Raw genomic sequence first — 5,279 nt, 5'->3', positions numbered from 1 at the left:
ATGCCCATCCCCATAGGACCTACGTATGCACGGGGAGGGGCATGCAAATCCCAGTCCTGGCACCCACAAGCTGCATAATATGGGCCCATCACTTCATCTCTCCGAGCTGTAGCTCCCTCCCCTGGAACAAGCGACAGCAATAGCGCCTAATTCATCTGACTGTGGTGAAAACCCAATGCACATTTTATTCATTCATTCAATCATCGAACAGATACCTATTGAGTCCCTACCCTGTGACAGACCTGTTCTGGGAATGGGAGATAAAACACCAATTGTAAGATCCACGTCCTCATGGTGTGGCCATTCTAGCAGCAAGTAACGAATGAAAGAACTTAAATTTCAGATAATGCAGAGTCCGTGAACACAATGAGAAAGGGAGCCGCAGTAGTGCTGGGGGCTGGGGGGTGAATCCAGACTGAACTCTGGGGGGTGGGGTCTGAAGATCAGGGTAAAACCCATTCACGTACATAAGCACCACAGAGCTAGAAAATATACCAGCTCTCATGTTACACTACATAAATGTTACAAGTTATGCATTGTAATTATGGTGAATGATGCATATCGTCCTGCATCACAGCCCAGCTGGGCTCACTGCATTGTGAGGTGCCACCGAGACCCTCCAGGCGTTGCCAAAATCTCAGAGGCTTTGCTACTGCCATTTCATTATCAGGATGATTTCAGGGGGCCCGGTCCAGACAGGTGACAGCCCTTCCCCCCAAGTCCTCCTACGCCCCTCAGAGTGAGTCTGCGTGACCCTCCCCACCGTGAGTGGGAGGACCTTGTCCGTGCCGTCCAGTGGCCAGCCCACACAGGTGCTTGCTCTGCAGGGTGAGGAGCTGAGGGGAAGCTGTAAGCGCTGCTCGGCCCCAAGACAGACCCACCCCATTTTGTCCATATTAACAGTGACGCCCAAACAGGGCAACAGACTCTTGCCACACCTCTCCATTCCCATCTGCCAGGGCAGCACTCACCTCAGTCACCTGGAGGCCCAAGCGGCCCTTCTGCTCAGCGCACACCAGCAACCAGGCTGATGGGCCAGACCCACCAGCCCCATCCGGGAGCGGAGGCGACGACCTGCAGCAAGCTTACCCTGAGGTCACACGGGTGGACAGCCAGTCCTAAGGGAGAAGTCTCAACCATCCACATCCCACCCCTGCAGGGCCAGATGGGCCCATCTGGACAAGCGTGAGTGACTGGCCTTCTACTGTGCACTTGGCTCCAGTTGGAGCAGCTAAGCTGGCATGGGGACCAAGCAGCACTAGCCCTGCCACCAGAGGGGTGATGGCGACTTGCGCCTTCATTCTGCAAACACCCACTGCACACGTCCTAGATCAGTATCGCACAGTCACCTTCTGCAATGAGGAGTCATGCCCAGGTAGGGTTTGCTGCAAGCCTGCTGAGAGATCCAAAGCTAGTGGGACAGGCATGGTTAGGGGCTGGAGTGGAGAAGGGCACAGGCGAAGGCAGGCGCTGGGCATCCTGGGGCCAAGGTCTCACAGTGCCGACTAGGGCTGAGCTGGGCATGGTGGGTCAAGACACAGAATCTTCTACAGTTAGTCCAGAGTGGTCAGTCTGGGCAGCATGATGAGAGGGGGCAGCCTTTCCCAAAGCCACAGGCAGAATGGAGTCCTACGGACCAAGAGGCCTTCCTGCAGAGCAGAGGCATATGATTCATGGGGCACTTAGCCAAAGGTCCCCCATTATGTACCAACAACCGGCCACTTTGGAGCCACTCAGAAATCCAGAGCCGGGTACAGAAATGCAGGAGTCATCCATCTGCCAAGGGCACCCAAGCCCTTTAAGGAGAACAGAGTGGCCACTCCCTCAAGAAACCCCACCAGGACACAGGAGAGTGGGCACTCACCAAAGGGCACAGGGCCAGGCATGACATAGCCCTGCCCAGGGTGCCCAACTTGCTTCAGAGGACAAGGGACAAGGATTTTCACGCCCAGCAAGTGTCAGACACCTTTCATCGCCCATCTCCTGTGCTCTGTGCAGTTTGACAAAGCTGCTCAGCCTCCCACCTCTCATTGGGGTCAGGGTATGGGAGCCCATCAGTTCTGGGACCCTCATCACCCAGCAAACACCTGGGGCCCTCACTCTTCAGCTAACCCCCTTGACTGCTACCTACCTGATATCACCTCTGCCCCAGACCCCAGTCTGCAGGGCCCAGTAAAATCTGACAGGGAACTGGCAAATGTAATGCCTCCACCTCCTTCTGGAATGGAGGGGGTGGGGGTCACAGCGCTGCTGCTCACACACCTCCAGAGATGGGAAGGGGCACCAAGGTGGCTGCATCCCTAGACAGACACTCTAATCGGAAGTTCCTCCCCACAGTGAGCTGACAGCTGTCGGTCCATCACCTCCGCGGGACAGCCTGGGTCCTGCTCTGAGGGGGTACGGTTAGACAGCCTTCCCTTCCTGCTGACGGCCCTTCAGCTACCTGAACTGGCCATGCCCCTCATCACCAAGAACCAGGGAAGAGGCCACGGGCCAGGTGGCGAGCGAGGAGACAGAGAGAAGGTAAGCGCGCAGTCCTGCATCTGGCTGGGGAGGAGGCAAGCAAGGAGGTAACTCTGGCCAGAGAAAGAAGGGCTCGGCCAAGGGGCGCCCAGAACCGTGGGAGCACAGAGGAAGGAGGCTGCCGCCAGCCTGCAGTGGCCACAGGGGGCTTCACATTGGAGGCCCCACTTGGCGTGGCCCTGAAGTCACCGGAGTAGGTCACCATGTGGAAAAGAGCATTCCAGGCACAGAGAAGGGCAAAGCCCCCCACCTGCCACACCCGCACGGCCTGGCTGGCACGTTCTGAGAAGGACAAAGAGCAGGCCAGGCTTGGGGGCTTCTTCCCTCTGCCTACGCCCACTGAGTCCCCCGCTCCAAGTCCCCAGCCCTCTCTCCAGGGCACCCGTTCCCCCAGCCTCCCAATCAGCAAAGGATCCTCCAGGGCTGGGGAGCTTGCAACACTGGCCCTGGTGGGGCGCTGCATTCATTCACTCTTTCATTCATTCATTCATCTTCTTACACACACACACTCGATCTGTCTCGCCAGCCAGAACTGCCACAGGGCTCTGCCTTGCAGCCTGGGAGGCATGTCCAGCCACTCATGCCTCCTCCTGCAGCTCTCCAGACCACAGTGCCAAGTGACTTGAGTTGGGGGAGCAGGGGACGGCCCAAGCCACCAGCCTAGTAACTCTCTTCCTCCCTAGAGAAACTACAGCAGCTTCTCTGCTCCTTGCAGGTACAGAGCTGGCTGGGGGCAGAGAGAAGGGGGTACCACAGTTCCCACCCTTGGAGAGCCCACAGGCCTCTCAGATTCTGCAGTGGCACCAGCACCACCCGCTCACTACCAGAACTCATTCACTCCACAAATACCTATTAAGCTCATCTCCATTATCAGCACTGAACAAGTATATTTAAAAGTTTCCACCCTTAGGTCACTGCAATAAATCCCCACACCTTCCAATCCGGTGCATATGGGCCTCCCATCTTGGGTCAGCACTGTTGTCCACACAGGCTACCCAGACAGGAACCTAACATTGGGACCCTGGTCTTCAGGGAGCTGACTTTCTAGAGGGAGAAACAGGTGATAAACAAGTAAACAGATGTGATGAGAGTTGTGGAGATAAATGTGGTGACGTAATAAAGTGATAGTGGAGCACTTTAGATTGGACATGGTCAGGAAAAATCTCCCTGAGAGGTGACAGTTGGGTTGAGACCTAAATGACAAGGAGCTGTCCCATGCAAAACTCTGGGGAAACAGCACTTCAGTCAAAAGAAACAGGAAGTGCAAAGGGCCTGAGGTGGGAGAGAGAGCGGCTTGTTCAAGTAACAGAAAGCCCAGTGTGATTGGTGCTTAGTAACAAGGTGCTGTGAAAAAGCCATCTGCCACCTTTATAAGCTCTTAGTTTTGATTCTAGGCTAGGTAGTTTTTCCCTCTACTTCCCTCTAGTGCCATCAGGATGGGCTAGGTTATGCTGCAGTAACAAATGACCCCAAAGTCTCATTGACTTAAACCCACAAAGGTACACCCATCAGGAGTCAGCCGGGGCTCCTGGCCTGCCTCACCCTCACTGTGGGGCCTGAGCAGACAGAGAGCCCCTCACTGGGGTTCCGTGCCAGAGGGAAAGACGAAGTAAGGCTAATTGCATGCAGGGTTTTTACTTGGCCAACTTAACATCCAGGGGGCAGGGAAGTACAGTGCTGCCACGTCACCGGGAGGGGACAGCAAACATTGAGACGCAGGAGGCAGGCCCACCAGAGCAAACGCTAGTTTACTGGATGGACTCCTGGGGCCAGTGTGGAAACAGGCCTGTGACTGTATGGGAAGCATCAGTGACTGACAGGCAGCAACGTCTCTACTGAAGCAGATTCGGATGGCCGTGGGAGGTGAGTGGGGTCCCACACCCAGCAGCTCGTCTCCTCCTGCCCTGCGGTGAGCCTTTCCCCTTACCAGGTCCCCGGCTGTGATGTCCACCCGGTCATGGACACCCGCCCGTGAGGCCCTGCACCTATCAGACCCAAGTCCTGCATCTGCGCTTGCCCAGATTAACCTCCGAATGCATTACGTGAATCCTCTCATGTGGCAGAAGGTGGCCTGAAGCGGTGGCCTGGGAGTAGAAGGTGTCTTATTTCCCCCATTCTTTCTCAAAGTCTCTGGATTTGCTCCTTCTTCTCTCCCTCCACGTGGGCCACTGAGGAGAGGACCTGAAGTTCTGATGCAATCACGGCCCCTCTGGGTGAGGCCAAGAAGCTTCCAAAACCATAAAGATGTCCAAACATTGGCCCAGCTTCCTCCAAACAGACATAAACTGCCTTGCTCACATCCGGGCCCACCACAGCCCTCCTCTGGGACCCAGGCACCCCCACCCTCAAGCAGCCCAACGCTCCATGGTGGTGGAAGTGGGAAAGGAGCAGAGGGACTCAGCCACACCCAACCCTAACTCCCCCGTGACTCCGGCTTGGAAGTGCCTTTAATGGTGCCCACCTTCACCCCTCGGCTGAACAGTGGAGGCCTGCATGCCAAGCCACCCCAAATCCAGTTATTTTTAGTCTGTTTGTTTATCCCATTACAAGCTATCATAACAGAGAGCACCTGGACTTGTCTTGGAAAAGCAACAAATAAGCTCTGGAGAGAGCCGGGGGTGCCAGAAACGCCAACTGTGCTTCTAGCCTGATGCACCAGTTATAACAAAGCCACTGCCTTTCTTCCCTTCCCATGAAAGCTTATCCAGACAAGCCAGCCAACAAGGGCTGCCGAGCCTCCCAAGACCTGCCTTCCC

This window comes from Manis javanica, chromosome 14 (assembly GCF_040802235.1).
Source record: "Manis javanica isolate MJ-LG chromosome 14, MJ_LKY, whole genome shotgun sequence".
NCBI lineage: Eukaryota > Metazoa > Chordata > Mammalia > Pholidota > Manidae > Manis > Manis javanica.
This window is presented reverse-complemented; position numbering follows the sequence as displayed.